Source organism: Bos indicus, chromosome 9 (genome assembly GCF_029378745.1).
Source record: "Bos indicus isolate NIAB-ARS_2022 breed Sahiwal x Tharparkar chromosome 9, NIAB-ARS_B.indTharparkar_mat_pri_1.0, whole genome shotgun sequence".
Classification (NCBI taxonomy): Eukaryota; Metazoa; Chordata; class Mammalia; order Artiodactyla; family Bovidae; genus Bos; species Bos indicus.
In genome coordinates, this window is record NC_091768.1 from 91,669,450 (window position 1) to 91,681,503 (window position 12,054).

The following is a 12,054-nucleotide window of genomic DNA, read 5'->3' on the forward strand; positions in this document are numbered from 1 at the left end:
GTGTGCTCAGTCATGTCCAACTCTTTGCAACCCCACAGACTGCAGCACGCCAGGCTTCCCTGTCCTTCATCATCTCCCGGAACTGACTCAAACTCATGTCCATCGAGTCGGTGATGCCACCCAACCATCTCATCCTCTGTCATCCCCTTCTCCTGCCTTCAGTCTTTCCCAGTATCAGGTCTTTTCAAATGAGTTGGCCCTTCGCATCAGGTGGCCAAAGGATTGGAGCTTCAGCTTCAGCACCGGTCCTTCCAAAGAATATTCAGGATTGATTTCCTTTAGGATTGACTGGTTTGATCCCCGTGCAATCCAAGGGACTCTCAAGAGTCTTCTCCAACAGCACAGTTTGAAAGCATCAATTCTTTGGAGCTCAGCTTTCTTTATGGTCCAACTCTCACATCCATGCATGACTACTGGAAAAACCACAGCTTTGACTAGACAGACCTTTGTCGGCAAAGTAACCTCTCTGCTCTCTAATATGCTGTCTAGGTTTGCCATAGCTTTTCTTTCAAGGAGCAAGCATCATTTAATTTCATGGCTGCACTCACCATCTGCAATGATTTGGACCCCAAGAAAATAAACTCTGTCACAGTTTCCATTGTTTCCCCATCTACTTGACACACTTCCTCCCAAAGGAAGGCCACTCCAAGACATAAAGTCCTCCATTGTCTTCCACCTGCTCAGAAGCATAAACAGGTCGCTGGGGACGCAGCCCACGTCACACACACCACTCCTCCAGGCTCATCTCTCGCCACACCATCTCTGGACAGACCCAACACAATCAAGTTCTTTCAGTTGCAAGTAAATGCCATGCCTCACTGGTCGCCCAGTTTTCTCCCAAATCTTCTCTTTCCCCTCCTCTCTTTCCTCTCCTCCCTCCTCTAGGCCTGGCTACCTTCTGCTCACCCTACAGGTCTGGACTTCAATGTGGTTTCCTCCAAGAGCCATCCACGCTGTGCCCATTCAAATACTCGATTACTCCTCTGCACTCCTAGGATGGCCTGGAGCTGAAGTGCCTATGGGCTTGCCTGTAAACTCCACTCAACAGAAGATGCCAAAGACACAGGGACCCCATCACTGCACCTACTAGAGACAAAGGATAGGTGCTTGATGAATGTTTGATGATTTACATTTAAAGTTGACTGGTTTATCTCTATTTGCACCAGTTCTCCTGCTAACAAATGGCTTCCACCTCCAGGCTGTAATAAACGTCATTTATACATGATTTCAGGACTTCCCTGGTGGCTCAGACAGTAAAGCGTCTGCCTACAACACAGGAGACCCAGGTTCAATCCCGGGTTCAGGACGATTTCCTGGAAAAGGAAATGGCAACCCACTCCAGTATTCTTGCTTGAAACATCCCATGGATGGAGGAGCCTGTGCGGCTACAGTCCATGGGGTCGCAAAGAGTCAGACACGACTGAGCGACTTAGCTTTCACTTTCATACATGATTTCACTGCATTCAAAACATTCATAAAAATCTTATATGAAGGTGAGTATCACCAACAAGGGATTCTTCTGAGGTCTTGGGTCCATCCATAACAAATATTTTCTACCTAAGTGGGTAAACTATGGAATAACACAAAACTATGGAATAACAAAAAATAACACAAAAATATGGAAAAACTTGAGGGATTCCCAGGAGGAACAGTGGTAAAGAATCCACCTGCCAATGCAGGTGATGCAAGAGACACAGATTCCGTCCCCGGGGAGGAGATCCCCTGGAGGAGGAAATCGCTACCCACTCCAGTCTTCTTGTCTGGAAAATTCCATAGACAGAGAAGCCTGGCAGGCTACAGTCCTTGGGGCCACAAAGAGTCAGACACAATTGAGCACGCATGCATGAAGCAGAGAGAGAGTTTCTGTGGAATAACTCTTCTCTATAGAAGCCACTGGTCCATAGTCATTCAGTGAATGAATAGCTTTGTTAGTATTAAAAGTTAAGAGACTCCATAATCTACAGTGTTCTGTTACCCAGTTCAGGGAGGGCAAAACATGTCTTAATTCATCAAATATCTAGTTACCAAGCAGTCACCTATTCCAAAAAATGGTTACAGATTTTAAACAATTAAAATGCATTCAGCCCTTAAGTCATACTCAGACTAAAACAGTGCTGTATTCATTTGGGAAGTCACTTTAACACTGCGTGGTCTCTCGGGACATCAATGCCTCTTCTTCCATTTGCTCTTGAGTTTATTCAGGCTTTTGCATCCATCAACCAACCAAAACTGTCAAGTTCACCAATATCTCCCACACACTAAATACTCTGGTCAACTTTCAGTCTCCCCTTATTGGCCCAGCAGCAGTACTGGGCCCAGCTGATCACTCTGTCCTGTACGTCACCCATCCACACACACACAAATGTCCTTCTATTTGCTGGCAGCAACTTGCTGGTTGCTCAACTCCTCCAGACTGGTTAAGGTGGGGATACCCTAGATTTCTTCTTTTCTCTTGTCTCCCTCTGCCCGCTCACTGGGTGATATCATCCAGCCTCAGAGATTTTAACACCACATCATATACCCCTGCTGCTGCTGCTGCTAAGTTACTTCAGTTGTGTCCGACTCTGTGCGACCCCATAGATGGCAGCCCACCAGGCTCTTCTGTCCACAGGATTCTCTAGGCAAGAATACTGGAGTGGGTTGCCATTTCCTTCTCCGATGTATACCCCAGTGGCCACCAAATGTTTTTCTAGTCCCAAGCTCCCCCATTAATGCACACACACTCATCCAACCACGGGCTTCATTCAGCAAACCAGTAAGCACTGGATATTTCAAATCCGGATATTCCCTTAACCACCTCCTCCCACATTCTCCCACCTCTCTGTGGACAGCAACTCTGTCCTTCCAACTCCCCAGACCAAAAACATCATGGGTATTCTCTCATACCACCACTCGATTTCTTGGTAAACCCACTGGCCTTTCACAACACCCAGGATATGGCCACCTCTTGCAGAGGGGCCACAGCTACCACTGGGTCCCAGCATCACCTTTCAGATGATTATTGCCCCAGTGTCTTTTTTTAGTATTATTATTTGGGGGCCATGCTAGGTCTTTGTTGCTGCATGGGCTTTTCTCTAGTTGCAGAGAGCAGGGGCTACTCTCTGGCTGCAGTGAGAGGGCCTCTCATTGCAGTGGCATCTCTTGTTGCAGAGCACGGACTCCAGGGTGCACGGGCTTCAGGAGTTGTGCCTCCCAAGCTCTAGAGCACAGGCTCAACAGTTGTGGTGCACAGGCTTAGTTGCTCCACAGCGTGTGGGATCTTCCCAGACCAGGAATGGAACCCGTGTCTCCTGTAATGGCAGGTGGATTCTTTATCACTGATCCACTAGGGAAGCCCACCCCAGTGTCTTAAGTAGCTCCCTGATCCCCGCACTTGCTCACTTCTGTCGACTCAACACAGCAACCACTGTAACCTTAAAAACATACATCTGATATCACTCTTTGGCTCCAAACCCTCCAAAGGCTCCTCAAACACCAAATTAAAGCCAAAGCATACACAACGATCCCTAAGGCTCTGCACGATGTGGGCCCCGCTCTCCTCTGACCTCATCTCCTGCTGCTCTCCTCCTGGCTCCCTCTGCTCGAGACACCCTGGCCTCCTTGCTCCCTCCACATGCCAGGACCTGGCCCGTCTCAGAGCATCTTCCCTCTGCCAAGAACATTCTTTCACCTGTTTAGCTGAGGTGCCCTCCCAAAGCTTTCCCCTGGTCATCCCAGCGAACGCTGCATCCCTGACTTCCCCTGCATCCACCTGTGGGCCTGGCCAGCAGCATGTGCCACACCCACATGCTACAAGTTTTACTTACTGTCTATCTGCCCATTAGAACGTCCGCTCCGGGAAGACAGGAACTACACTTTCTTCTCTTCGCTGCTGGACCCTCAGCTCTCAGAACAGCACCTGTACAGGGTAGGCACTCGATACAAATCTGCTGAATGACTGCCCGGTGACTAGCTACCCTCACCAAGCCTGGTGCATGTGCCAGCTAACAGGGCACTCGAGTTAATAGATGGAAAAGTTAAATGCAAAAGAGTTAGGGTTGTATTTCTCTTAACATGGCCTAGTGACACTACTTCATCCAAAACTTCATTTCCAGAGCTACACTTAATGTGAAAGACATGTGGCGTCATTTCAGAATACCAGGTAGGGCAGCTAGTATTTAAAAGTCACAGTTGAGAAATGAGTAGATTTTAAGAGAAATGTCAGGTGTGCAGAATACCAGGCGAGATGTTGTAAGAAAGATCGCCCATCATTTTATGGTGGTGTTAGTCGCTCAGTCATGTTCCACTCTTTGTGATCCCATGGATTGTAACCCACTAGGCTTCTCTGTCCAGAAGGATTCTCCAGGCAAGGATACTGGAGTGGGTTGTCATTCCCTTCTCCGGGAGATCTTCCCAACCCAGGAATCGAACTTGGGTCTCCCACATTGCAGGCAGATTCTTTACCATCTGAGCCACCAGGGAAGCCCCATCGTATTATAGTGGTTCCTGTTAAGTAAAGAATCTATTAGCTTTACCTGAAACTCACAGAAAAGATCATATTATTTCTAAGGGTTGGTAAAGCCAATGACGAATAAGAAAACAGGTCATGGCACGCCTGTGGAGGACAGACCTGTCATCCCCTTGAGTGCCAGGCCCTGGACAAGACCTACACACCCTTGGCGCTTTTCCAGCCGCTGTAATGCAAAGGAGCCACTAATCTCAGGGAACCGGCTCCTCAACCCACACAGGAATGGCAGCCAGAAACGCTGATCTCACTAAGCGTTGAACAAGACTGAAGGGATTACTCTAAGATGCCTTTTCTGCACTGAGCGCTGACTGTGTATCTCCACCGACATGCTGTCCTGTAGGACTCTCATCTTCTCTACTTCACTTCGTGTGCCATGTCTTAGACTGCGCCGTACTGAAATAATTCAGGGTGTCAAATTCATGTGTATTGCATCATTTCACACTCAAGGTGGAGGACCTAAATTTCCACTAACACTCTCCTATTTTAACACATTCTGTGTGCCAATCTGCATGATATTTACACCTCATTAAAACATGAGACGATCAGAGTGCCGCCGTGAGAGAGGGCACTCTGTTTTCCAGAGTGTTTGAATCATGCGAGATGCTGGTCCCGTGCAAAAGATGTCTCCTCCACAAACCAGAACGGCTTTTGAGGGTGGTCCCTGTAAGGTGCGCTCACTCCCAAACCCACAAAGCAGCTCTTCCCCAGAATTCCAGAGACTCCAGGGTGGCACTGCCATGCTAAGGCAGGGAGACACAAATGGTCCCCTTCTCTCCATCTCCAAGAGCAACCTTGCCAAGGCTTCAGGACCGCTCATGGGCCATGCCTCTCTCAGCAGCCCTTCCTCCCACCCCCCACAAGACCCCTGCTCTTACACAGGCCTCTTTAACTCTCTCCAAGAGGCCAGATCAAATGCCTCCTGGAGCTGGTCTCAGACTCCAACCACTCCTCCATCCAAAGCCCACCCCCACCCGGCAACATCCCACAGTTCTGCCAGCAATATGCCTTCTTTCAAACCCCTGTATTACTTCTCCATTATCCACTGAATTAAGAACAAACTTCCTAAAGGCCAGTGGCTCTCAAACTGTCGTTTATAATTGGTCTTTCTGTTCCTCGCATGAAGCAGAGGAACTAGTACCAAAAAGGAAATCTATATATTTTTTTCATTTTAAATTTTCAAAAAGAATAAATAGTAGAAATAAACACTTAATGAAAGTTTAACAAAAGATGATCCATGATGAATATGTGTATATATTTTTATAAATACAGCCTGTATACTTACATTTATGTGTGTGTGTTTATACACACATACATACACTGTTCATTTACAAATGGACTGTTTATTTACAAAGCAAGCTAGGACACTGAAATACCCTGAAATCTTTGTCGTGAAGTTTTGTGGACTGCATTTTGGGGTGAGTACTGCCCCAGCGTGAGCACTGACTACTGCTTTCCCTGTCTGTCTCCCAATTCAGCACACCGGGAAGACAGAAAGACCTTGAGTAGACTGGTAAATTTTCAAACACGACCACAAAAGCCCACAGAGAAGTTAGGAGCAAATGCCTTATTTCAGGGTGTATGTTTTATTTTATACATAAAATCTTACTGTACAGACAGAAACACTTTCTGTCAGGCACCAATACCACAAACCCAGTGGCAAAGTAAACTCAATCAAGAGAAGCCAAATTCCTGTTTTCACACTAAAGAGTAACTACTCCATGGTCTGCTGGGTTCATCAAGGCATTGGTATTTCTGGCTTAATAATACTTGTAGGGAATTACATATTACAATACTAGAAATAAGAGAATTCATAAAGTAGCAACACGAAATTAAAGATAACAGATTTGCTAAATCATGAATGGACCACTATGCAGCTAAGTGTATTCACATCTTATACGTCTTTTTCTCACTAAGACCATTAACATCTGACCACAACTGTCCACAGGCTTCCCAGATGGCTCAGCAGTAAAGAATCCACCTCCCAATGGAGGAGACATGGGTTCAATCCCTGGGTAGGGAAGATCCCCTGGAGTAGGAAAAGGCAACCCACTTCAGTATTCTTGTGTGCAAAGTTCCATAGACAGAGGAGCCTGGAGGGCTATAGTCCATGGGATCACAAAAGAGTCGGACACAACTGAGTGACTGAGTAGGCACCACAGCTATCTGCAGGAGAATCAACACACTAGCCCATAGCCCATGCCAAAAAAAAAAAATGTTGACAGATTCCTAAAAACTGGAAAATGACACAATAAAGCCAGACAGCCAGCTTCATTCGAAAACAAAAAGAACAACAAAAAAATCAGAAGATTCTGGAAAGTGTAGGTTCATGGTCAGCAGAGACTGAGTAGCACATGTATCTTGGGGTTTGCCACAGTCTCCACCACTCCCTATTGCTCACTTGCCCCCACATTTCAATCTCTGACATTGCCTCCAGGCCCCTGTAGGCATCTAAGTCTGCAACTCTTGTTGCAAGTCTCAGCACCACCCCTGGTCCTCAGGGTTCACTTCTGTAGCAGTTTTTTACTTCTGGATTCTCTGGGCCTTTGTCAACTGCAGGAGGGGGCTCTCAAACTGCACTGACTCATGTCCATGGACTAAAACAAAAGAGCTTTTCACCTTGGACTGCAACATGTTTGCCACTGTTTTCTGCTTTTTCTTTACCTCCCTGCCCTTTACAACTGCACGGCTTGTTCAAAACCAGCCCGCTCAATGAAAAAGAAAAACTATCCTCTCTCCCTCAAAGTGGAATGGGGGAGGAGGTGTCACATTCTGCTCCTGCCTGAGCACCAGGCCTGGAAATCCCATACAAAAACCTAAACAGGTGCTGCCTGGCCATAAAACATTCCCCTCATTCTGTGTTTTCCTGGGGCTGAACACTCACCTGGGTGAGTTACACAACCAAAGGATCCCCTGGGCCTGGGGTGGTGCAACTAGCTAGGAGCCCAGAGGTGCAAAGGCTTTGACCCTTCCCTGCCTACTCTGTGGAAAGGATGCTTACAGACCTCGTTGCCTTGACGCACCTACCGAAATACGTAACAATGGTCCCTGCTAGAAAAGTTCTCTTTCCTAATCAACCATGATGTACTAGCTGAAAACCAACTGGAGACAAGAATTATGGAGGATGGTCTGACATACATCATTTATGGTTCCACACGAGTGGTAAACATCGGTGGTTCTCAAATTTTAGCCGGCACCAGAATCACGGACAGATTGGTTAAAACAGAGCTTCCTGCATTCCACACCCAGAGTCTCTGAAACTGTGGGTCTCAGATAGGGCCTGAGAATTTACATGTCCAAGTTCTGATGTTGAAAAGGGAAGGCGAATGGATAAGCAACCAGGCCCTACTATATAGCACTGGAAATTATACTCAATATCCTGTAATAAACCTGAATGGAAAAGAATATGAAAAAATGTGTATATAGATACACCTGAGTCACTCTGCTGTACAGCAGAAATTTGCAAATCAACTATACGTCATTAAATTTTTTAAAAAAACCTTACGCTTAATTAAATTAAAACAGGATCCAGCTTTTAAATATATACACTTGTTTAAAACAAAAAGTAGATTGCAGTTTGTAAACACTAAAAAAGAAAAAAAAAAAAGAAAGTTCAAGAGCAGTGGTGACAAGACATTGATCCACATTATGCCTACTTCTTGTAAATGTCAGGAACCACAGACAATTGTCACAGATTTACAGGTGTTCATTAAGTATCCCAACTAAGTGGCCCAGTGGTAAAGATTCTGCTGGCCAAGCAGGAGACCCAGGTTCGACCCCTGGGTTGGGAAAATACCCTGGAGTAGTAAATGGAAACCCATTCCAGTATTCTTGCCTGGGAAATCCCATGGACAGAGAAGCCTGGTGGGCGACAGTCCATGGGGTCCCAAAGAGTCGGACACGACTGAGTGACTAAGCACAAGTAAGAACTAGTGTTTCTCCACTTCCAAAAAGAGTCTTTCTTTGCATATCAGTTTTAGATGAGATTCTTAAACCTGGCTGAGGGGTTCAGTTTGGTCATTCAGTCAAGTCTGACTCTTTGTGACCCCATGGACCACAGCATGCCAGGCCTCCTTGTTCATCACCAACTCCCAGAGTTTACTCAAACTCATGTCCATTGAGTCGGTGATGCCATCCAACCATCTCATCCTCTGTCATCCCCCTCTTCTCCAGCTTTCAATCTTTCCCAGCATCAGGGTCTTTTCCAATGAGTCAGTTCTTTGCATCAGGTGGCCAAAGAATTAGAGTTACAGCTTCAACATCAGTCCTTCCAATGAATATTCAGGACTGATTTCCTTTAGGATGGACTGGTTAGATCTCCTTGCAGTCCAAGGGACTCTCAAGAGTCTTCTCCAACACCACAGTTCAAAAGCATCAGTTCTTTGGTGCTCAGCTTTCTTTATAGTCCAACTCTCACATCCATACATGACTACTGGAAAAATCATAGCTTTGACTAGACGATCCTTGTTGGCAAAGTAATGTTTCTGCTTTTTAATATGCTATCTAGGTTGGTCATAACTTTCCTTCCAAGGAGTAAGTGTCTTTTAATTTCATGGCTGCACTAACCATCTGCAGTGATTTTGGAGCCCAGAAAAATAAAGTCTCTCACTGTTTCCACTGTTTCCCCATCTATTTCCCATGAAGTGATGGGACCAGATGCCATGATCTTAGTTTTCTGAATGTTGAGTTTTTTGTTTTTTTTTTTTGTTTTTTTTTATGCTTTCAATTTTTCACCATTGAGGATAATGTTTGCTGTGGGTTTGTCATATATAGCTTTTATTATGTTGAGGTATGTTCCTTCTATTCCTGCTTTCTGGAGAGTTTTTATCATAAATGGGTGTTGAATTTTGTCAAAGGCTTTCTCTGCATCTATTGAGATAATCATATGGTTTTTGTTTTTCAATTTGTTAATGTGGTGTATTACATTGATTGATTTGCGGATATTGAAGAATGCTTGCATCCCTGGGATAAAGCCCACTTGGTCATGGTGTATGATCTTTTTAATATGTTGTTGGATTCTGATTGCTAGAATTTTGTTAAGGATTTTTGCATCTATGTTCATCAGTGATATTGGCCTGTAGTTTTCTTTTTTTGTGGGATCTTTGTCAGGTTTTGGTATTAGGGTGATGGTGGCCTCATAGAATGAGTTTGGAAGTTTACCTTCCTCTGCAATTTTCTGGAAGAGTTTGAGCAGGATAGGTGTTAGCTCTTCTCTAAATTTTTGGTAGAATTCAGCTGTGAAGCCGTCTGGACCTGGGCTTTTGTTTGCTGGAAGATTTTTGATTACAGTTTCAATTTGTGCTTGTGATGGGTCTGTTAAGGTTTTCTATTTCTTCCTGATCGAGTTTTGGAAAGTTGTACTTTCCTAAGAATTTGTCCATTTCTTCCTCGTTGTCCATTTTATTGGCATATAATTGTTGATAATAGTCTCTTATGATCCTTTGTATTTCTGTGTTGTCTGTTGTGATCTCTCCATTTTCGTTTCTAATTTTATTGATTTGATTTTTCTCCCTTTGTTTCTTGATGAGTCTGGCTAATGGTTTGTCAATTTTATTTATCCTTTCAAAGAACCAGCTTTTGGCTTTGTTGATTTTTGCTATGGTCTCTTTTGTTTCTTTTGCATTTATTTCTGCTCTAATTTTTAAGATTTCTTTCCTTCTACTAACCCTGGGGTTCTTCATTTCTTCCTTTTCTAGTTGCTTTAGGTGTAAACGTAAATGGGTTGAATGCCCCACCCAAAAGACAAAGACTGGCTGAATGGATACAAAAACAAGACCCCTACATATGTTGTCTACAGGAGACCCACCTCAAAACAGGGGACACATACAGACTGAAAGTGAAGGGCTGGAAAAAGATTTTCCATGCAAATAGGGACCAAAAGAAAGCAGGAGTAGCAATACTCATATCAGATAAAATAGACTTTAAAACAAAGACTGTGAAAAGAGACAAAGAAGGTCACTACATAATGATCAAAGGATCAATCCAAGAAGAAGATATAACAATTATAAATATATATGCACCCAACATGGGAGCACCGCAGTATGTAAGACAAATGCTAACAAGTATGAAAGGAGAAATTAACAATAACACAATAATAGTGGGAGACTTTAATACCCCACTCACACCTATGGATAGATCAACTAAACAGAAAATTAACAAGGAAACACAAACTTTAAACGATACAATAGACCAGTTAGACCTAATTGATATCTATAGGACATTTCATCCCAAAACAATGAATTTCACCTTTTTCTCAAGCGCACATGGAACCTTCTCCAGGAGAGATCACATCCTGGGCCATAAAGCTAGCCTTGGTAAATTCAAAAAAATAGAAATCATTCCAAGCATCTTTTCTGACCACAACGCAGTAAAATTAGATCTCAATTACAGGAGAAAAACTGAATGTTGAGTTTTAAGCCAACTTTTTCACTCTCCTTTCACTTTCATCAAGAGGCTCTTTAGTTCTTCTTCACTTTCTGCCATAAAAGTGGTGTCATCTGCATATCTGAGGTTACTGATATTTCTCCTGGCAATCTTGATTCCAGCTTGTGCTTCATCCAGCCCAGCGTTTCTCATGATGTACTCTGCATGTAAGTTAAATAAGCAGGGTGACAATATACAGCCTTGACGGACTCCTTTCCCTATCTGGAACCGGTCTGTTGTTCCATGTCCCGTTCTAACTGTTGCTTCCTGACCTACATACAAGTTTCTCAAGAGGCAGGTCAGGTGGTCTGGTATTCCCATCTCTTTCAGAATTTTCCACTGTTTGTTGTGATCCACACAGTCAAAGGCTTTGGCATAGTCAATAAAGCAGAAATAGATGTTTTTCTGGAACTCTCTTGCTTTTTCCATGATCCAGCAGATGTTGGCAATTTGATCTCCAGTTCCTCTGCCTTTTCTAAATCCAGCTTCAACATATGGAAGTTCCACAGTTCACGTATTGTTGAAGTCTGGCTTGGAGAATATTGAGCGTTACTTCACTAGCGTGTGAGATGAGTGCAATTGTGCAGTAGGTTGAGCAACAGTATGAAAATGCCTAGGGGTGCTTGTAACCAAATCACTTCATACCATCTACCTCTGGATGTCTTACCAGCAAGGAGTATTTGTGTTTTTTATTTAATACTTATTACCAACAATTTTAGCTTCTGGTGTAGACAGTCATTTCATAAACTCTACTCACAGCTGTGTCATCTGCTCACAGCGAGTTTAAGACTCCAGTTGAAATCCATGCTAAGATGGTGCTGACGATATCAATGACGCTTCGTGACGTCTGGTCCCACTCTACATCGTGAGCTAGTTCTCCTGTTTCAAAGGTCATATTCCAGGTAGACTTTTGACTTGATTCTCTCCAAGACATGGTAATATAAAATTACTCTGAGAACACAAAAGTCTGTTCAATTAACATAGGTTAAAGTTAGAAACACATAAACACACACTTACTCACGTACACACACATCCACTCCTAAACCCCAAACTTCTGAATTTCCCCTCTGCTGCAAATCTCTGAAAATAGGAAATAGAATATTTCCTTTCACTAAAAGGTCTTCCTC

At 44.0% G+C, this 12,054-nt stretch overlaps 1 protein-coding gene across 4 annotated transcripts in view; it reads right to left on the reverse strand.

Moving 5' to 3' along the window:
- CNKSR3 (CNKSR family member 3) overlaps positions 1-12,054 on the reverse strand; it is a 110,768-nt gene that overhangs the window by 88,195 nt on the left and 10,519 nt on the right. Inside the window, exon 1 of one of the 4 annotated variants that reach the window (XM_070796415.1) lies at positions 3,807-3,827. The exons of the other annotated variants lie outside the window; for them this stretch is intronic. The gene's annotated coding sequence lies outside the window, so the exon portion shown is untranslated. Of the gene's footprint in view, positions 1-3,806; positions 3,828-12,054 lie in introns of those variants that run through there. 4 annotated transcript variants of the gene reach the window in all.